General features: G+C 41.4%; 1 protein-coding gene across 5 annotated transcripts in view; it reads left to right on the top strand.

The window, feature by feature from the left end:
• TBC1D5 (TBC1 domain family member 5) overlaps nucleotides 1-23,259 on the top strand; it is an 811,132-nt gene that overhangs the window by 359,427 nt on the left and 428,446 nt on the right. The window lies entirely within an intron of this gene.

The following is a 23,259-nucleotide window of genomic DNA, read 5'->3' as shown; positions in this document are numbered from 1 at the left end:
ATTCCTAATTATTTCATGAGTCTCAGCTTTGAATTAATAGACTTTTATACTGCCGGATTGCCATATACTTTGGAGGAGCTGTAGCAGATCCACAATCGCCAGCGCATGGAAGCCTTGTGGGACACGGATATTATTGTCCCTGTATAGTTGATCAAGCAACCGCTGTTTGAAGATGGTGAATCTGCGCAGTGTTGTTACACATGTGGACCCTTTTTGGATGTTGTCTATGTTATGCGCAGGGGAGATCGAATCGGACTTGCACAGTAATTTACTTTACTCCTGCGATCACGTGATGGACAACCGAGAATCTGATTGGACGACGGTCACCATGGCATCACTCTGGGGGTGGATCTATGTCCTGGATATTGTGTTTGTCATGCGCAGTGGAGATCTATTGCAGGAATGAACTGGACTTGCGCAGCAATCTCATCCACCTCTGTGTTCACATGATTTACGATCAACTTTTTATTGGACTACGGCCGTTATGACATCATTCGGAGGGTTGGCTTGTATCCTAGTTACGGGGTATGCTGTAGATCTATTGGAGGATTGTGGTTTGTTTATATTGTTATGTGGGGGATCTAGATTGCACTTTAGTGGGCTGGTTCTTTGGCTTTTTAGCAATCAGGGCTAGTATGTCTTTGTTAGATGATACAGCATTTTTCTCTATGTATTTGTAATGTATTTCTTGTATATGTAATTGTATTTATGTATTCATTTGTGTTTACTATTATGGTGCTACACTCCTATTGGTGGATTATATAATGGGGGGTGGTGCTAGAAGTATATAATGGTGGTTGGAACATGTGTCAGACTGTGCTTGATAAAGGTCATTGTACCGAAACGTCGCCGCAGATGGCAGATTAAATCTGTAAGTTATTTTTCACTGACCGTTGTGGCGCTGTCTTCTTTTTTGATATGGATTATACTTGAAGAGGTTGTCCAGGTTTGACACGAAAGTTTTTAGTCCCTCTTTGCGACTGCAAACTCATGAGTCCTTATGGTTAGCGCTGTCGGGATTCTTTGGCCTAACACTGAGATGGAGAGGGACAAGTGATTGCAAGTAAGCGACATGCATGTCCTGTCCATATTCCAACTAAACATGCGTGACTGTAAACTTGTGAGTTCTCACAGCACGTCCAGCATGTGCTGTCTGGATTCTCCAGCAATGGTGCCGCACTGATTGGATAGGCATATTCCTAGACACATTCCGACTAGACGTGCATGGCCTCGCTGAGTACAAGTTAATTAAGCGAGGCCATGCATGTCTAGTCAGAAAGTGGCCAGGAATATGCCTATCCCATACTGGCTCTGTGTACTGCATGTATGTTACCTTCATCTGCCATTTTGTTTAGGCCTGAAAAAGGCCACTTGCCGGCCAAAACGTTGCTTTTATGATGCATTTGGATAAATAACGGAATAGAATCATCTCTTTGTTCCTTTGGAAAGGTTTTGTCTCTGTATCCCATACTTTTGGGCCAGTACTGGAGAATCCTGATAGCATGAGTTGGGCACCCTCTGAGGATTCCCAGGTTTGCAGTCACACAGATAGACTGTAGATTTTTGTGCCAAACTTAGACTCTTCCTTTAATAATTTGTGTGCCAAACACAATTTATCTATGCTAATTCTTAGATGGTGCAAACTAAAGGTGCATTTATGCTGCACAATTATCTTGAATGAACATTGTTAACAACACTAATTAATTGGGAATAATCAAAACAGGCTGCTAATTACCTAATGAAAGAGCAATGCACTTGTTCATCGGCTGAAGCCTGAAATGTTTTGTTTTGCCCAAAAAGATCACCGTCCTCGGCTAGTCATCGTCTCGTGTAAACAGGCTTGAACTGCTGAGAAAACTAGCAGTCTGTGTGCACAGAATGATTTATTACTGATCAATCAGTACGCATCTAATGCATCCCTTTCCCAATAAGTCCCACCTGTTTTTCCAACTTCGACATTCCCTTCATCAGACAAGACAAATTGTAAAAAAGGGTCTAAAACTCACTAAATATGGTGCAAAGACCGTTGAGTTTTTTCCATAATTCTGGCACAATTAGCTTGATAAATATGCCATAATGATTCTAGTGTGGAAACAAGATATCCTAAAGACAATTCCATTATTACGAATAAGGAGAGGGTTTTTTTTAAGGAAAATTACAACTGATGTGGAAGATGAGAATTATTAGTATAAATGGACCAGTACAGGATGTTACATATTTATATTGGCTATAGTTGCCATTTATAGGGATTTTATGAGATTAGAAAACCATCGCTGTCTCCTTAAAAATAGCGTCACACTTGTCCAAGAGTGTGTTATTACTTCTCCGTCCCATTCTCAGTCACATGTATGGTAGAATTTTTGGAAGAAAGCCACCATTTTTCATGTGTCTCGTACAAGCCCTTTGAAACATAGCAGCTGACATTGGTGACTTATGTAATGCTTAGAGGTGGTATTGTTTCTTCTCGCGAAGATCGCCCAATGATGTAAGCCAGGCAAGGTTTTTCAAATTGATTCTTCCCAATGAACAAAAACTGCCTCTCGAGTGCCATCTCTTGCCAGTAGCCACTATCTATGTCAGGTAGCCATCTCCAAAAGGTAGAAACAGTACCCTCTCCGTCAATAGCATCCCACTCAGTCTACACTGTTCTGCACTGACCACAGGCAAGAACCCAAATGCAGCTGTCTTTATAGACTGGTAGTGTTTCCTTTTTTTGGTTTGGCTACATAATTAATTTGGCAAGGCTATTTAAATGATAGGCTACCGCAGATAGGTGGCCCTAGAGATGTGCTGCATGAAATAATGGGAAGCATGGTGGCTCAGTGGTTATTACTGTTTCTATGTGGGCCTGTGGGCCTCGGTTCAAAACCCATCAATGACAGCAAAGGGATTGTTTCAAGTTCCTATCTTCACTGCCTCCTGGCTTCCTGCTTGCCTAGGGATAGTCTATTGACTATTCAATAGTCTATTGATGTTCTTATCCTATGGTAAATTAAAAGTTGTCCTACAAAGGAATCTTTGCTGATTTTGATTAGTTGATTAGAGCTTCACTGAGAATGTAAATCGTTGTAAAAGAATTTGATATTATCTTGTGTTGACGTAAAGCGGAAATTACTGATGAAATTAAATAAAGAAAATACTTTAGTGAGACAACAAAAAATAGGAAAGCATTTTTATACGAAATATAACCTTCCTAGTGGTCCAAGAAAGTTGAGCAGTCGCATATTGTGGTGGTCATTACATTCAACTTCCCTTCCTCCTCTGACCTAAGGGTATGTGTCCACGTTCAGGATTACATCCGGATTAGCTGCGTATTGAACGCTGCGTACAGCCGCAGCGTTCAACCAGCAGCGTCCAGATGTTACAGCAGAGTGGAGGGGATTTTAAATTATCCCATCTTCACTATGCGTGCGAACACGCATCCGGCAGCCCTGCGTTTATGGACATGCGGCGCATCTTTTTAGAACGCAGCATGTCTGTTTACCTTGCGGCGACGCTCCGTCGCCGCAAGGTAAATCACAGGGTCCTATGTATGGGTTGCGGAGATTCCGGATGTGTTCACTGAACACATCCGGGATCACCGCGCGTACAGAAGGGGGCAGCGCTTTGGGCAGAGCGGGTTTTCCACTCCATCCAAAGCGCCGTCATTACGGACCGTGGACACACACCCTTAGAGATCATTGTTGCATAGACAGGTCAGGAACTTGCACAGTTCCCTATTTTTAATCTAAAGCTACAAACAAAAGATTTCAGTGGCAGTCACCATTCAGTAGAAGGGGGAGCTTTTATAACCGGCAGTGCATATTCTTAACCATAGCTCTGTTCATTCGTTATTGAACTGCCGAGTGTTGTTCTTGGCTTTATCCAGCTACTCCTTTTTGCAAACAGGATAAAAATCCCCCATTCTGCTGATCAGTGTCCCATTGGTCAGGTACCCACCAATCAGCAAGTTGTTACCTATCCCATGGATAAATAATAACTTACTGTCTATGGACAGCCCCTTTAATTTGCCATTAGGTAAGGGATTTTACGAGATCAGGTCCATAAAGAGTACCGTTATGTAAGTATAAAGGTGGGAGTGTGAAAATACAATAAAAGAAATTGCTTTCCAAATAGTACATATCTCCAGTATCTTAGGCTTTTTTCCAAATAATGGTATTTGAGCAATTAATGTTTTTTAAAGCGCTTGTATTACCCTGGAGAGAGTACAAGTCAATCAGCTGGCCATCAGGCTTGACTCCTGATAGTAGCTCCTAAACCATTACTTACCCTGCACCACCAGAAGACGTTTGCAGCGGTTTCACGAAAGTGATCGCTTACCAAGCCCTACTAAAGAGTATTAAATGCAGGCAAATGTAGAGCAGAGTTGATGAGAGCTGATCTACACTGTGTGCAGAATTATTAGGCAAGTTATTTTTTGATCACATGATACTTTTTATACATGTTTTCCTACTCCAAGCTGTTCAGGCTTGAGAGCCAACTGCCAATTAAGTAAATCAGGTGATGGGCATCATTGTAATGAGGAGGGGTGTTGTCTAATGACATCAAAACCCTATATCAGGTGTGCTTAATTATTAGGCAACTTCCTTTCCTTTGGCAAAATGGGTCAGAAGAGAGATTTGGCGGGCTCTGAAAAGTCCAAAAGTGTGAGATGTCTTGCAGAGGCATGCAGCAGTCTTGAAATTGCCAAACTTTTGAAGCATGATTACCGAACAATCAAGCGTTGCATGGCAAATAGCCAACAGGGTTGCAAGAAGCGTGTTGGGCAAAAAAGACACAAAATAACTGCTCATGAATTGAGGAAAATCAAATGTGAAGCTGGCAAGATGCCATTTGCCACCAGTTTTGCCATATTTCAGAGCTGCATCATTACTGGAGTAACAAAAAGCACAAGGTGTGCGATACTCAGGGACATGGCCAAGGTAAGGACGACTGAAAAACGAACACCTTTGAACAAGAAACATACGATAAAACATCAAGACTGGGCCAAGAAATATCTTAAGACTGACTTTTCAAAGGTTTTATGGACTGATGAAATGAGCGTGACTCTTGATGGGCCAGATGGATGGGCCAGAGGCTGGATCAGTAAAGGGCTTCACTGCGACTCAGACGCCAGCAAGGTGGAGGTGGGGTACTAATATGGGCTGGTATCATCAAAGTTGAACTCGTGGGACCTTTTCAGGTTGAGGATGGAGTGAAGCTTAACTCCCAGACCTAATGCCAGTTTCCGGAAGACAACTTCTTCAAGCAGTGGTACAGGAAGAAGTCGGTATAGTTAAAGAAAAACTTGATTTTCATGCAGGACAATGCTCCATCACATGCCTCCACCTACTCCACAGCGTGGCTGACCAGTAAAGGTCTCAAAGATGAAAACATAATGACATGGCCCCCTTGTTCACCTGATCTGAACCCCTTAGAGAACCTGTGGTCCCTCATAAAATGTGAAATCTACAGGGAGGGAAAAAGTACACCTCTCGGAACAGTGTCTGGGAGGCTGTGGTGGCTGCTGCACGCAATGTTGATCGTAAACAGATCAAGCAACTGACAGAATCTATGGATGGAAGGCTGTTGAGTGTCACCATAAAGAAAGGTGGCTATACTTGTCACTAATTTTTTGGGATTTTGTTTGTGCATGTCAGAAATATTTATTTCTAAATTTTGTGCAGTTATATTGGTTTACCTGGTGAAAATAAACAAGTGAGATGGGAATATATTTGGTTTTTATTAAGTTGCCTAATAATTCTGCATAGTAATAGTTACCTGCACAAACAGATATCCTCCTAAGATAGCCAAATCTAAAAAAAAACACACTCCAACTTCCAAAAATATTAAGCTTTGATATTTATCTTTTGGGTTGATTGGGAACATAGTTTTCAATCAATAATAAAAATAATCCTCTAAAATACAACTTGCCTAATAATTCTGCACACGGTGTATAGGAAAGGATCACTACGCAGCATCACATGGTCACCACTGAACAAGGTTTTTACAACGATCAGGAAGATAGTTTTATGAATGTTCTTCCCAATCATTAAGCCGCTGTCAGATGTTTCAGGTATTGCCAGGTCACCTTTACTTAGGACGATAAGATGCACAAACTTTAAACCAGATTTTCGTCACTTAAAAGAACGTTTTGTAGTACAAAAAAAATGACTGTAATTGCCCCACCAATCAAATCTTTACATAAACCACATATTTCTCTACATAAGATTCCTGATGTCTAGGGTCTCCTTTTTGGGGGAATATCACACCTGTTCCCGGATTTCTCCCTTCAGCTCGGTGTCTTTCCATTGACAACAATCGGATGGTAGATTACGGGTGCAATTGGACTCACTTTCCATCATTCCTGAGGGATCTTTTGGTGTTTCTCTTTTCAGCTTGAAGAAGGGTACAAGACCTGAAACATTGCTACACTTCACTGTATATTTCATATAAAGTGGGGTGAATTATGAGAAGTGCAAAATAAAAAGCATTTGGAGCATCTTTGTGCCTTTCCACATGCTGTTCCTCCAAGTACTTTTTACATATTGATGAGCTTTGGAGCAAAGTGGTCTGCTCTATATGACCCATAACCCACCTTCTTTCGTGCATTGAGGGTTGAGCAACCTACACTTAAATTCACTTGAATCCCAAGATAAGTGTCACAAGATGATAGTGTGGATAGAGCTTATGTCATGGAAACCCCTGATTTACTCAAGGAGACATTGGAAGGTTTGAAGTATTCATTGTCAAGTCTACCCTATTAGTGGATTAGAAAGTGATGACACCATTGTGGTCAATGATTTGTTTTTTTTACAATGTGGCCACCACAAGGCTGAGCAAATCTAAGTCAAGCATGTCATTGGGATATAGGAGCTAGTTGTAGTAAGCCTTGAGCCTATAATGCCACACAGAAATACTAGACACTTTAATTTCCACCTTTCTCGCATATGTTAAAGAGCATGTGACATATTGCTTGTTATTTTTGCTATTAGAAAAAAAAATAGCCCAAAGGGTTAAAAAAAAGGTTAATCGAGCCCTAAATCTGGAAAGCTACTGGGTCTTAAAGTATTTAAGAAGCATTACTTTAAATACGTCTCTGGAGGTATGTGAGATAGCACTGATCGTAGGAGCAGACACCGTAATCCCAACTGTATGGCCCTTTTTAGTATAATGTTGTCTTAGCGCTTGTATTCTGTACTGAATGATTCCTTAATATATCTTTATAGTGAATCCTGTTTTTCAGATAATTGAATCTAAATCCTGTTCCCATTACCTCCATTAAGGTAGAGTTACATGAACATTTTCCCCACAAACTTTGAAATCTGCTGACTTTTGAGATTCTTCTTCAGTCCACCACCAAAATCCTTTCGGGATCCTTTCTTCTGCTGCACTCCCCCTGATGACATCTCATCTTTACGCTAGGGTCACATGACTGATTTTCTCTCATCCAAGAAAATAGGTCAAATTATTGTAACAATGCTCTGAGACTTTAATCAGAGCGGCATCAGTTTTTCTCAGATGTGTAGAGAAAAAAAGTTTCTACGCCTTCTCTATTCTGTCAGTCTGTGAAAATCGTACTGCACTTGAATGTCACCCAATTGCGATCCTATTTTTTTCACAGCTCCATAGACTTGCTTTGCTGATGTTGATTTCACACTTTTGATTACAATTGGAAATATCTGAGAATCTTGCTGCAGACCACTTGGTCCAAGGAAAGATAGAACATGTACACAGCCCCAATTCATATCATAGGTACAAGTGCTGTTTCTGAAAATCAGGGATAGCACTTGTCAACGTCCAGAAAATTTGGTTGTGTCAAGCTCTTAAGGGGAGATTCGTGTATTTATTTAGCTACAGGTAAATACCATCTTAAACTTATGTGGCTTCTTGACTGTCATTCGGCTCCACTGTGTTTGTGCAGACAGACTGGCAGTGTGCAAGGGGAGTGATTACCGCTTGCTCACTGTGTAGTGAGCGCTGACTGTTCCCTGCCCTTGTGTCACCCCAATGACTGGAGTTGAGCAGCTGCAGGGAGAATATAACTTAGTGTTTTCCTTGCAGCTGTTTTTTCCAGTCAGGCAACCAGTTCTATATTCACCTTAAGATTACCACTATGTCTGCAGGTAAATACCATTTTAGTTTTTTTTTTTTGGTAGCAGGTTCCATATAAGCTCCAACTACTGGTAGGCAGAGAGCCTGAAGTTCATCATCTGATTGTGTCCATGTAGGAGGTTTTAAGCTCTGTATCGGAACAGAATCACCGAGCCACGCCTGTGCAGTTACGTCCACAAAGAACGCATATCAGCGATTTAGTTACAAATGCAGGATATCATTGTTTCTCTTATAAAATAATGCCCTTGTGTCAGAAACAAAGCTCATTATAGTCAATAGGGTCCCACTAGTGCCATTGGTGTCTAGTGAGAAAAAAAACAACAGCTGCTATAAGAAAAAAATGAGTTAAGTACAGAAGTTTTTGCTTTGGCCACATTTAGGGGGTTATTTCAAGCACTGGGAGAAATAGACATGAAAGGACCCCTGTGCAAGAACAATATATGGGCCTTTGCATCCCAAGAGCTCCTAACAATGCACAATTTCACCTGCTTTGGAGAAATGGGCCCCCTGACCTCTTAGGCCCCTGTTCGGCCGCACAGGTTGCACCAATAATATGTCCCCTCTGATTTCAAGTTCCTTCCATTACTGCCTCCCGAATTCATGCTTGTCGGGATACAATGAGATCCAGGCTGGGGGCATGACTGAGTCAGTGGCCCGATGTCTGATGGTACTAGTGTGGTATCCTGGCGGTACCCATTCTACTGCTGCTGAATGAGGCAGTTGTTGTTTCGCAGTAGATTTGTTCCAGTGTGTCAGAATTAGTTTGGGCACTGCTAATTAGAAAATGTAATACATTGCATTGTATACCGGCAACTCATAAATGTTCTTTGGTGCCATCTAGCGGCAAATGTGTATATGAAAGATAAGTGATTATTTTCCTCACAACAAGCTGCCATAGAAATGGCTGGGAGGAGCCTCGCAGCTCAGGGCTTACACAGACTTCCTGAGGTAACTCCCAGCTCAGGACTCTCATACTTCCTGAGGTAACTCCCAGCTGAGGACTCTCCTACTTCCTGAGGGTAACTTCCAGCTCAGAACTCTCCTACTTCCTGCGGTAACTCCCAGCTGAGGACTCTCACACTTCCTGAGGTAACTACCAGTTCAGGACTCTCATGCTTCCTGAGGTAACTCCCAGCTTAGGACTCTCATACTTCCTGAGGTAACTACCAGTTCAGGACTCTCATGCTTCCTGAGGTAACTCCCAGCTCAGGACTCTCATACTTCCTGAGGTAACTCCCAGCTCAGGACTCTCATACTTCCTGAGGTAACTTCCAACTCAGGACTCACACTCTTCCTGAGGTAACTTCGAGTTCTGGGTGGTTCAAGCTGCCTGAGGGAGCTAATACTACTGCTCCCAGCATAGTTTTCCATGCGAGTACACACTGAGGGGACATCTTTCTCTATATAATCTCCACACAGGAGTGAAGTCTTCTAGTCAGGAGAGATAATGCTGCACATGTGCTCTCCTGGATGCTGGTTATCCTGTTTGCTTCTAGCCAAGACCAGATCCCCTGCGATAGGGAATGGTAGGCTCAAAACCGTGAGGACACACACTTTAGTGTGTTTCCACAGAGAACCAAACTGTGAATGTCCCACCATCAGTGTAATATTTCTTGGACTGCACATAATACTTCCTGTAATAGCAATTGAAGAGAACTCTTCTCCAGCCGCCCTGAGAGGCCATAACCTTGCTTGTCTCATGAGGAGAGAATAATTACTTTCATATGCACAATATAGCGTGAACTTTGTCTTTAAGAGGGAGACTGTACCACGTTACCTCTTTCAGTAAAATTGTTATGTTTACAAGTTCACCTGCATATCTGGTTGCTTGAGATTGCACAAGCACCACAGGTGCCCCAAAACCTACACCCTGACACCACCGCTACAGGAGTGCCCACGGGGGGGTCCTATACCATCCACAAGTGCCACCTCCCGCTATTGACAATTGTAGTGGACACGAGGGAAGTGTTGAGGGGTCCAGCGACCCACTTCAGCTACTGTGACATCATTATCTGTTGCCTGTGGGACTATTTGCCCTTCTGCAACATCTGGCACCTCCCCAGTGGCCCACCACACTAGCAGAGGTCGATTTGCCTTATCAGTGTCAGAGCAGCACAGTGACATTGACGCTGCCTGGATCCAGCGATCCGTCCAGCCTAGAGCAGAACTTATGGCAAAGCTTGCAGCACGTGCTTCTTCTCTAGGAAATCTTGGCCATGAGTTGTAAATTATACGATGCAAAATCCCTCCATTTTTGAGAAAGGAGAGCATTTTTAATAAGAAGTAAATTGCAAAGCTGGTTGTTTTTACAAACAGTTTGCAATTTTACCATTTAATAAGGTGAGACAATCCAGCCCTTTAATTGGTCATTAAAAGTGATGAGCGAGTGTACTTGTTGCTTGGGTTTTCCCGAGCACACTCTGGTGATCTCTGAGTATTTGACTGCTCGGAGATTAAATTTTCATCCCCTCAGCAGCATGATTTACAGCTATTAGCCAGCTTGATTACATGTGAAGATTACCTAGCAACCAGGCAACCCCCACATGTACTCAGCCTGGCTAATAGCTGTAAATCATTCAGCTGCTGTGATGAAAACTAAATCTCCGAACACTAAGGCTACGTTCACATTAGCGTCGCGTCGCTGTTGCGTCGGCGACGCAGCGGCGACGCATGGAAAAACGCGCGCAAAAACGTGCGCGTTTTGCGACGCGTGCGTCGTTTTATGCCGAAATCGGACGCAAGAAAAATGCAACTTGTAGCGTTTTCTTGCGTCCGACGCTAGCGTCTAAAACGACGCACGTGTCGGAAAACGCGTGCAAAAAGACGCACGCGTCCCCTATGTTAAACATAGGGGCGCGTCGCCGACGCAACAGCGACGCGACGCTAATGTGAACGTAGCCTAACAAATACTCCAAGGTCACCCGAGCAACGAGTACACTCGCTGATCACTAATCATTAACTTTAATTGTGACATGGATTCTCCTCTAACTTGTGACAACATCTTAAAATGACCCTAACGTTAGTGTTTTCCTATGGAAGAAAAGTTGCACCATAGTCACGAAAATTCACTCATTAGATCTTCTTAGGGTCTAGAAACCCTTTCTGTATTTAATGTCAGTACAGTTCTTACAAGACAGAACAGGAGACCGTTATCCCACAGAAGTTAATTTTCTTTTCTACTTTTATTCTCCAACGATACAAATATTTTTTCTCTTAATATCCCGAGTTAATCCATCAGCCCAGTTATGCTTTGCCTACGATTCCTCTTCCTTGCTGTACACACCTTCTATGCCTTAAAGCCATTGCGATCCATATAATCATCATGTGATCGGAATAACACTCACTCTGAGGTGTTAAAAGCAATACATTTGCACACATTTTCACTTTTCTGCTTATACTCAAATTAATTTGCTATTGCTATTAAACCAGTTAATAGCAGCTAATTATTAGACTGTGTTGTCCATTTGCCGAGGTGCACTGCAGGGCAGATAACATTAATGAGGCGCAGTAGCACAGCTGCTTCGAGATGTGTCATAGTGTTAAGTTCAAGACAGGTTTTTACGGTGTTTAATATTTCCATTTATTTTTAATGGGTAATTATTTTCAATATGACTTTTGTAGTATTTTTGGGGGAATCATAAAAGTCCACTTTCAAGAAGTCCAATTACCCTAAAATGTATTATGTGCCTTTTTGATATCTACCTTCATTGTTTATAACTATGACTTAGGGTAGATGCAGCCAAATGTATTTTTCTGGTCTGAGTGCGATCTGACAAAACATTGGATCATACTCAGACAGTTCACATGTCCGATTGTTTTCATCGGACAGAGTCTGTACAAAGAAAAAAATCGCAAAACTGAGAAGATGGAGAAATTGTATTTTTTTTTCCATATTTCCTTAAGACTTAATTTTACTGGCTCGATTTTAGATCTTCTACTGAATATCGAGGATCACTGAACTTACGACCCTGATTCTAATTACCAACTTCCCTCCCTGCCCTTCTTCTCTTGGGACTCCTCCACTGTTCTCTCCTTCTCTTTCTTCTATCTGCTTCTTTCTTGGCTTAGATCTTATATTTGGTTGATGATATCAAGAAGCTTTACATTGTGTCGTTTTATTGAATAATTGTTGGTAAGAATTTAGTATGACCAATGATTTTGTTGCCAAGATGTTACGTCACATTCCTTACCGCCATCTCTATGGATATAGCAGTATGTTACCCGACGTTAATTACGAATGTGGCACACTCTGTGCCTTAGGTCTTAGTTGTTTCTTGGGCAACTTAATAAATAAAATAACGGATCACACTTGGTCCAATGTTATTCAGTGGGGGCAGTGTTTTTTCACTGAGCGTATCTGCGTGTGAAAATAATTGCATGCTCTAGTTTCTTCTGTAAATCGGATGAGACTCATGAATTCAAGTGTATAGGTACTTGAAATAAAATCGGATGTTATATGGAGCCACAGTAAAGCACTAGATTTTTACTGATACATTGCAATTTTGTAACGTAAGAAACTGTAAATGATAGCTGCTGCTATAAAAACGGATTATATATGGACTATATACGGATGACAGGTGATAAAAAAACATTGTCATTCGTCACACTTTTCTGGATGAAGATCTGAATGATTTTTTATACAGTTGTGTGATTCTAGTTGAAGACACAATTTCTCCCATAAATGAAATGCTTTAGAATATGAAATACTGAGATTCAATACGAATCCTTTATAACAAAGTTTGTTGTAATTGAAATACATTGTATGTGCATGATTTTACACATCCATAGAAATCTGTGTGATAACCTCTATCACGTAAAAAGTGCAATTTCAGTTCAGTTTCTGTATTTTAATAAATAATAAAATTGTATAAAAATATTCTTAAAAATACTACAAAAATTGCAGCAGAATTTTCATATCTATTTACTTGAATGGTTATTAATCCTACATGAAACCAACTCTGTTAAGTTCCTACTGATGTAACTAATAAAGAAACAATACAATTTATGTGTTGGAAAATTAGAATCAATTTTGTCCTTTAACCTGTCGTAACAAGTGTAATGTATAGATAGTGTAGTAAATGGCGACTACTTCTCTTAATTTCTTTTCCCCAGGGTGGCTGATTCTCCGTAGTACTGCTTATCCTCATCTCAAAAATGTTTTAGTGATCAGCATCTTTTATTTTTTAGTGTTAAAAAAAATGTTGCAATCAGGGTTGCAGGCGTTGTTTTTCTGGACTGGTAAAAAGCATAAAAGTCATAGATAGCCATCAGCAGAGAGGGCAAGTATAGAAACCAAAAATTAGTCATAATATGAAATATATGTCTAGAGCTCAAATACGAATATGAAAATGTCAGGACTTATTGTGAACTGTGATAACATAATTACTGTAACTTCTACAAACTCTACAGATTTAGAAACAAAATTACATACAGCATTGGCCAAAAGCCCCTTTATTTTACGGACTGTCCTTTAATATTCTGTAATGTATCCCTGAAAGATCTCTGTGTAATTTCTCACTGTGTTATGTCCTGGGACTTAATGCAAGAGATGCCGTTACATTCGGCATTCCCGCACAGACTGTGGGCACGTATCGCCTTTCGTGGTCATTCAAGAGGCTCCATTGCCCCAGAAACCACTAACCACATAGATGATGACAATATTGGATGTGTCACCTAATCACTTCATCCATTCCTATAATGACCTGATGGATCACGTTAGTTTTGTTCTCCATGCCAGGAATTTGTCATGTAACTTTCTGGTTCACTGTTGTTAACTTGTTTATAAACTGACCAATACCATTCACTGTTAAAAGGATCCTCTGTCGTTCCTGCATCAGCTCAGGAAAGGGAATCCTTTTATCCCTAAGTTAAAATATTTACCTTTGTTCATTTTATTATTTTAATTTTAGGATGAATTATTAATGTATACTATTTTACCAGTTTGTTTAGCGCCAAATAAACCTAAATGTAAAAAATATTATTAAAAATATAAAAAATAAAACAAGCAAATGTATTTATAAGCATAGCTTACAAAGCGACTACTTTTCCCTCTTCTTTCTCTCCATCATTTTCATCTGTCTTTAACCATGTTCCTCCTTCTTTTCCTTTTTTCGATTCCTTCTCCTTTCCTATTTCTTCTTTCTTTTTCCTTCTTTCTCTCTTTCCTTTCTTCTTTCTTTTTCTTCCTTCTTCTTCCTTCTACGTATTCCATCTTATTCCTCTTCTTCTTTTCCCCTTCTTTCTTTTTACTTTTCTTTTTCTTCTCTATTCCTTCTCTTTCTTCTCCTACTTCTTCTTTCTCCGTTTCTTTCTTCTCCCCTTCTTTCTCCTCTTCTTCTTTCTTCTCCTCTTCTTTCTTTTTCTTCTTTCTTCTCCTCTTCTTTCTTTTTCTTCTTTCTTTTTCTCTCTTCTTTTCTTTCTTCTTTCTTCTCTTCTTTCTTCTCCTCTTCTTCTCTTCTTTTTTTCTTTCTTTTTCTTTTCTTTTTCTTGTTTCTTCCCCTACTTTTTCTTTCTTCGTTTGTCTTTCTTCTCCTGCCTCTTCTTTTTCTTTTTCTCTCTTCTTTTCTTTTTCTTCTTTCTTCTTTCTTTTTACTTCTTCCTTCTCTTCCTCTTTCTTCTTCTTCTTCTTATTTTTAATTCTGACTTAATTCATGTCCAAAAACGAAATGTTAAGACTTGCAAAAAGTTATAGAATTCTATAAAAGATTTTTTTTATTAAGTTATTATTAAGCTGTTCTCAGTATTCCTAATGAACAAGCTTTGCTTCTTGAACTGTTGATGGAATTCGGCGTAGAACTACTGTCTAGATCCTCAAACCCGGAGGTATTACGTGAAAATGAATTAAGGCTGTGCCATAAACGCCGGCTGTTCTTATGTGGAATATGCCTCCTTTAAAGTTGATTTTCTTAGAAAAAAAAAATACTGAAGTTCAATCTGCCACATCAACTTTATGTCCTAATAATTATTTTATAAATATCAGAAGTGTAGTGCACTTAATTTCTTTGCTGATGGCATTATTCTCAGCTTCTGAACACTGCCTGGAGCTTGCTCTTTTTAATCATTTTAAAAGTGTATTTGGTGTAAATTGAGTTTAACACTGTTGAAAGGGTGTTGTTCAGGAACTCCAAAAGAGCAGTAATGTAGTCTCATCCCAGAGCCGCTGCTGCGGGAATCATCCTAAACTCTCTAGCACCCTCTCTTGCTCAAAATACGAAATGCAGGCCGGCGTTACCAGTCCCAGATAACTTGACTCCTGCACTTCACAAGATCAATACAGGTAGTCATTTATGGTATTTTAGCGGAAATACATACTGATTTTAACATATATCTGATATTGTGTCTCCTCCATCACAAAAAAGGAAGGATAAACATAAATATACCATAATTAGATTTTAACTTTTTTTTTTTTTTAAATGAAACAATAGATGTTAATCTGGACTGTGCTCGGGTAGACTATACATATTTCTTTTTTATCTTAACATCTGTTTATCTGTAAGAACATAGATATTGTGTTCACAGAAGCATGCCATTTTACAAAGTTCTTTAGTCGTGTCTCTCCCGATATTGGGATGGAGCAGATGCGAAATGAAAAGCAGAAAATGCAATAATATAAGAATGTGGATTGTGGTACCTGATGCAAAAGGAAGATACTTTAGGGGGCGCAGATCTTTATTATTTCTGATAAAGGGCACAAAAGGAGTCTGACTTATGTGATATACAAATTGCTGTATTTCTAGTACAGAGAAGCGTTAACAATGTGACCCATGTCCAGAAATTGCATTATTAGCATGTCCCATTTGTAAACCTACTATCTGATGGGGCAATCTGATATTTCGGCATGACTGTCTGCAGGCTTTACCGCGGGATAGCCTTAGTCCGCTCACTTGGCAGACTACACCTTTGTTTGTACACTGAACTTAGGCTAAGTTCACGTTAGCGTTTGAGTCCGCAGCGTGGTGCTGTGGACTTCTTTCCTTAGCTCCGCCTACTTCCGCATGCGTCCTGCGTACTTATCTTTAACATTAATATGAATAGACTACCAGCGCACTACCAATATAGGTAGATATATACGGGGTGCATACAGAAGCGGTAAAAAACCATGAAAAGAAAAAAGAAAAAAAGAGAACCACTTCATAGGATTGCACACCACACAATACAGATAAATAACAAGGTAAACTTTTATTGACACATCATATAAAAACAATTAAAACGGTATTATACCGACATCCCCACGTACACCCGCCAAAGCAATACAATACAAGCAGGTAAAGGCGCCAATAATCACACTGCTAAATAGCAATAAATGACACAGCAACCTCATCAGTGTCCCGTGAGGCACAACATGTGTATAACTAAGCCCTGATGACACAAAGGGTATAATTAGCACCTCTACCAAATAGGCACAAATACTGCCAACTGAGAGACAGGGAGAGAACCCATATAGGTCAATGTGGCATATAAGAACAAAGAGGCGCCTAGACAACTGGGTCCAGATAATGTGGTGGTAGAAAAATAGGACAATATGAGAGTAATAAATGTGCATCCGCAGCAATGCCCATGTGCCGAAATATAGCTACCACCTATAAGGAGAGTGTATCCAGGTCCCAGGTCCGGCCAGACAGAACACAGAGAGGCGCTGTAAAGAAACCCACATAAGGGTAAAAGGCGCAAAGGCAGGGCGAGCGTGGGGAGGAAGCCCAACGCGTATCGCCGTTGCAGGAACTTTACCACGGTTTGGCGTATATGTGGGGCTTGTTGCCCTCACTTGTATTTGGGTGCGGTGTCACCTTATTCTTATCCTCTGCCCCATATATGTAAGGTTTTGATATGTCCTGCTAGGCTTTGTCCATTCTTCCCTTGTATCCAGGTCCTTATGGTCAAACTACACCGTCCGGTTTTCTCCGGGTGGCTTGTGCCCTAGGTTCTTCTTATTATCTGCCTTATCTATTCTTGGCAGTTCTCTTATATAAATACTTTTTCACAGTATGGGAGTTACGTTGTGTTCGGTTTAAATTATTGAATAAATTTTCAGAGCCATGTTGTTGATTTGTTTGCATTATTATTTGAGTATTTTTGTATTGTCATTTTCATTATGGGTGTGTTGCTTTTGATTGTCTATTATATTGGATTTTCCTTTTATTTCCCTTTTTCTCTTGTTTTTCCCTTTTTTTATTATTTTGATTAATATCTTTCTCCCTCCTTTAGGTGTTCCAGCATAGGGGAATGTTACTCATTGGTTCTTGCCCAGTATGGGTATTTACCTTCTTGTATGTCCCGCTATATGTTTTGTCTGGTTGTATCTCTGTGGTTTGGGTGATATACATGGTACTGTCCCGTTCTCCCATCATTTTGGGTTTTTTTACTACCATTACCGGTTTAGTCGGGTGCCCCCACAGTGTCCATTCATTCGCGCTGTCATTTGTCTTGCTCCTTATCTGGCTACATAGTGCGCGGCGCTGGTTAGCTCCAGCGCATGCGCACTGTGTAGTATTGGCAGAGACGTCTGCCATTACATACTCTTCCGCCCTTCCGGCGTCACTTCCGGTTCCGGTTCTTGGCGTCGCTCGTCCCCATGAAAGGTATTTAAACCGGTGTTGACCACTGTAACTCACCTTCCCCTGACGAAGCCGTTCCTGCAACGGCGATACGCGTTGGACTTCCTCCCCACGCTCGCCCTGCCTTTGCGCCTTTTACCCTTATGTGGGTTTCTTTACAGCGCCTCTCTGTGTTCTGTCTGGCCGGACCTGGGACCTGGATACACTCTCCTTATAGGTGGTAGCTATATTTCGGCACATGGGCATTGCTGCGGATGCACATTTATTACTCTCATATTGTCCTATTTTTCTACCACCACATTATCTGGACCCAGTTGTCTAGGCGCCTCTTTGTTCTTATATGCCACATTGACCTATATGGGTTCTCTCCCTGTCTCTCAGTTGGCAGTATTTGTGCCTATTTGGTAGAGGTGCTAATTATACCCTTTGTGTCATCAGGGCTTAGTTATACACATGTTGTGCCTCACGGGACACTGATGAGGTTGCTGTGTCATTTATTGCTATTTAGCAGTGTGATTATTGGCGCCTTTACCTGCTTGTATTGCTTTGGCGGGTGTACGTGGGGATGTCGGTATAATACCGTTTTAATTGTTTTTATCTGATGTGTCAATAAAAGTTTACCTTGTTATTTATCTGTATTGTGTGGTGTGCAATCCTATGAAGTGGTTCTCTTTTTTTCTTTTTTCTTCTTATCTTTAACATTGGTACACAGGGACATGCGTTGTATGCGGATGCGTCCGTTTTGACGTGCCCACCGAACGCAAGAAAATGCAACATGTTGTGTTCGGCTGGCAAGTCAAAACGACCCATGTGGACGCATTCATATACAATGCATGTCCCTGCGTACATAGTGTTAAAGATGGGCACGCAGCACGCATGCAGAAGTAGGCGGAGCTAAGGAAAGAAGTCCACAGCACCACGCTCGGACTCAAACGCTAATGTGAACCCGGCCATAGCTTTTGTCAGCACCAGATTTTTAAAAAGAAATTTTTAAGTTAATTTTTTTTTCTTTAAATAAAATCGCTAAAATAACATTTCAGAGAATTTAAACTGGAATTGCATCTGGTCTCTAAGAGCATAATTCAGTAATAATGCTTGTTAGAAAGTAGTCAAAGGTCACACAGTTTTGCAGAAAATTTACAAGGGAAATATCATCTACAGTTTAGGACTGGCTGTATATTGTGAAGGAGACCTCATTTTATTATATAACATGAAAGTTTGCACCTAAAAGGGTTTTCTGTGAAATAATTGATAAACATTCTGTTCTGGGTGCCTGAACACTGTAGTTCGCTCTTGCGCATGGCCAATACAGAGAGGTGTCATATAGACTAGATGCGTTCCACGGTTTCCGTACTCCCTAGCGACTTCTATATATCCGGCTCCCAATGTGCATGACCATTGCTTTACTTCATTTACATTAATAGTATTAACTAAAAGGGTATTCTAGTTAAGGTACCATTACACATAACGATTTCTTTAACAATATCGTTGCTTTTTGTGACGTAGCAACGATATCGTTAACGAAATAGTTATGTGTGACAGCGACCAACGGTCAGGCCCCTGCTGGGAGATCGTTGGTCGCTGGGAATGATCAGGACCTTTTTTTGGTCGCTGATCACCCGCTGTCATCGCTGAATCGGCGTGTGTGACGCCGATCCAGCGATGTGTTCACTGGTAACCACGGTAAATATCGGGTTACTTATTGCAGGGCTGCGCTTAGTAACCCGATATTTACCCTGGTTACCATTGTAAAAGTAAATAAAAAAAAAAAACAGTACATACTCACATTCCGTTGTCTGTCACGTCCCCCGGCGTCAGCTTCCCACACTGACTGTGTCAGCGCCGGCCGGACGTAAAGCAGAGCACAGCGGTGACGTCATGATGTCACCGCTGTGCTCTGCTTTACGGCCGGCCGGCGCTTACAGTCAATGCGGGAAGGTGACGGCGGGGGACGTGACAGACACCGGAATGTGAGTATGTTGTGTTTTTTTTTTTTACATTCACAATGGTAACCAGGGTAAACATCGGGTTATTAAGCGCGGCCCTGCGCTTAGTAACCCGATGTTTACCCTGGTTACCCAGGGACTTCGGCATCGTTGGTCGCTGGAGAACTGTCTGTGTGACAGCTCTCTAGCGACCACACAACGACTTACTAACGATCACGGCCAGGTCGTATCTCTGGTCGTGATTGTTGGTAAATCGTTTAGTGTAACGGTACCTTTAGAATGAAGTTATTACCTATCCATACGATAGGTGTTAATTTCTAGATTGATGGGGTCTGACCGATGGGACCTCAACTAATCGTAAGAATGAGACACGGTTATCCTCAATCACTATGGGACTGTCAGCGCTATATTTTGCTTTTTTCATCAACCCTAAAGTTAGTAAATGGAGCGGCGATCTAACATTTGTGCTGCCGATCCATTTTGACGGGGATAACAGTGCCCATTAAGGTGATTGATTGGAACCCAACTGATCTACAGGTTACCACTAGTGATGAGCGAAAGTGCTTGGATAAGGTGTTATCGGAGCATGCTCTAGTGATAACCGCGTCACTTCAGGGTGCTTGAAAAATATGTTCTAATCCACGCAGCTGCATGTCTTGTGGCTGTTTAACAGACACAAGACATGCACGGATTGCCAGCGCGGGGACTCAAACATATTTTTCAAGCACGTCACTCAATTATTACCCGAGCATGCTCAGATAACATCTTATCCGGGCCGGTTTGCTCATCACTAGTTACCACCCATCCTCCACATAGGTGATACCTTGTGCCACACATGATCGCCCTTTATGTGTTGCACTTTTTGGCCATTGGTCACTTAAATGTATAGTAATATAATACGTTTGCGATGTATAAACCCATAAACCTCCGTCAGTTTTCCTATTTTTGCCCCCGTACACATGCGTTCTAGGATCAGCCAAGTGGGCGTGTGTGTTTTCATGGTTAGCTGGTGTCAGACTCTTCTGGCGGTGGCTTATTTCCCCTGAATACAAAACGATCGTGCAGTGAAATTAAGAATGCTCATTCCTTGTTTCCACCGACAGACAATGAATGAGAAGATGAGGGGGTTGGGAGGCCCCGTAAGATAGAAGCTAGTTCTACTGAAATCGCCCACGTCAGCCGACTCTTGTGCTTGGGTTCCTTCAGTGCGGTTTTGCGGTTTTCCAGTTAGGTCTGGAGATGCCTCCAGGCAAAGCAAGAGTGTTCCTAATGCAGGACATTATGTGTATATATCTAAATATTCTTCTTCTATGGGCATTTTTCATATTTGTGGGTCTATTTGATGCTTTCTTAATTGGAAATTCTTTTTATTTACAGTACAATAATGAGTATATTTTCTCTTTTTTTCTATTGTTAATATTGGCAATATAATATACAGTGCTTTTTTATAGAGGATGCTAAAAACATGCAGATAAATAAAGCTTCCTGAAATGAGCCCCCCATCTATGTGTCTGTATGGCTGATTAGGAAACACAAAGCCGCTCTTCCCTCCGAGATTCCTCATTCATTTGTTACTTAATGCCAAGACCTCACATTCTTCCTGAAATTGGCTGCGTGCAAACGGGGTGCCGCACGAATACAAATTCCTAATGCCTTTTCTCATATACCTTTTATTTGTCAGAGTTTGTTATCTTTCAAAACAATAAAGAGAGCCCGGACTCATCTATGCTAAAATTAAGAATTTATAACTATATGGAACAGATGTTTTCATAAACATTTGCTATAATTAATTTCAACTAGGGATTGAAGGAACAAAGCCATTTTTTTCCTCTTGAAAACTTTATTGCTATTTCCCCACACACCAAACTGAATTCTTCACTTTAATATTGTTAATGAAACAAAATTACTATTCAATTTTGTTTTCATTGCAAGAAACAAAATCTTAATAGGTGCACAAACCATTTAGACGCAGATATATAAAAGTCGCAGCATAAAGCATCACTTCTAGAAATGTAAAACGAAAAAAAATGTCTCTGCGGCGTTTCCTTCCCTCTTTTCGAACCCACCTCTTTTTCGGTGTCAGTTTTGGGGTCACGGATTAATATTTTTCTCCTTTTGGTTCATCTAGATATACTATTGTTAAACATTTGGATAATTTGTCACATCCTGATCTGCCTTCTATTAAAACGTTATTATTAGTGATGAGTGAACGTGCTCGGGCGTTATCTGAGCATGCTTGTGTGCTAAACAAGTGTTTTCGCGTGTTCGAAAAATATGTTCGAGACCCCGCGGTCTCTGTTAGCCACCAGACATACAGGGATTGCCTAACAGGTAATCCCTCCATGTGTTGCAGCTGTCTAACCAGGGCTTTGGAGTCCATTTTGATGGAGTCGGAGTTAGAGTTGGAGTCGGTGTCATGGAAATTGAGGAGTCGGAGATTTCGCTTACCGACTCCACAGCCCTGTGTATAACAGCCGCGCAACATGCAGCCGCTGGGACTCAAACATATTTTTCGAACACACGAAGACACTCGTTTAGCACACGAGCATGCTCAGATAACAGCTTACCCGAGCACGTTCGCTCATCAATAGTTATTATTTCTTTGCTTGTTTAATTATTCCGTGACCTCTTCTGTTTTACTGGAATGTTTTTGTGTGCACATTCTTTTCTGCTATGTGTTATGTAGCATGGGGGCTTTGATGCTAGAAGTTATGGGCTTAAATTCCAGGAGTTAATTATTTTGTCTTTCAACTTGTGGTTGTGAAAAGACCAACCGCAGAGAATTCTGAGCAGTCAGCGGGCTGCTGGGGTACTACAGGATCCAGCATAACCATCGGTATGCAATGTAGGACTGGAATGCCAGGGGCCCACCAGTAACATTGACTCTAGGGGCCCAATGTTAAGTTACATGCAAATATTCCATTACCCTCATTCACAAATTTACCTCTGCTTCTATCTATATATATAATTGCCTAAGGGTTTTTCCGTCTGTCTGTCTGTCTGTCTGTCTGTCTGTCCTGGAAATCCCGGCTCTCTGATTGGTCGAGGCCGCCAGCCTCTGCCAATCAGAGACCGGCACAGCATCGACGTAGAAATCCCGCGTCTCTGATTGGTCGAGGCCGCCAGGCCTCGACCAATCAGCAACGGGCACAGCGACGATGATGTCATAAAGGACGTAGAAATCCCGCGTCTGATTGGTCGAGGCCGCCAGGCCTCGACCAATCAGCAACGGGCACAGCGACGATGATGTCATAATGGTTGCCATGGCGACGATGTCATAAAGGTTGCCTCGACCAATCAGCGACGGGCACAGTCTGCCGCGAATTCTGGAATCATCATTGTCCATATACTACGGGGATATGCATATTCTAGAATACCCGATGCGTTCGAATCGGGCCACGACCAATCAGAGACCGGCACAGCATGGCGACGATGATGTCATAAAGGTTGCCTCGACCAATCAGCGACGGGCACAGTCTGCCGCGAATTCGCCTCGACCAATCAGCGATGGGCACAGTATCGACGTAGATGTCATAATGGTTGCCATGGCGACGATGATGTCATAAAGGTTGCCTCGACCAATCAGCGACGGGCACAGTCTGCCACGAATTCTGGAATCATCATTGTCCATATACTACGGGGACATGCATATTCTAGAATACCCG

Source organism: Ranitomeya imitator, chromosome 6 (assembly GCF_032444005.1).
Source record: "Ranitomeya imitator isolate aRanImi1 chromosome 6, aRanImi1.pri, whole genome shotgun sequence".
In the NCBI taxonomy this organism is placed as follows: Eukaryota; Metazoa; Chordata; class Amphibia; order Anura; family Dendrobatidae; genus Ranitomeya; species Ranitomeya imitator.
This window is presented reverse-complemented; position numbering and strand designations above follow the sequence as displayed.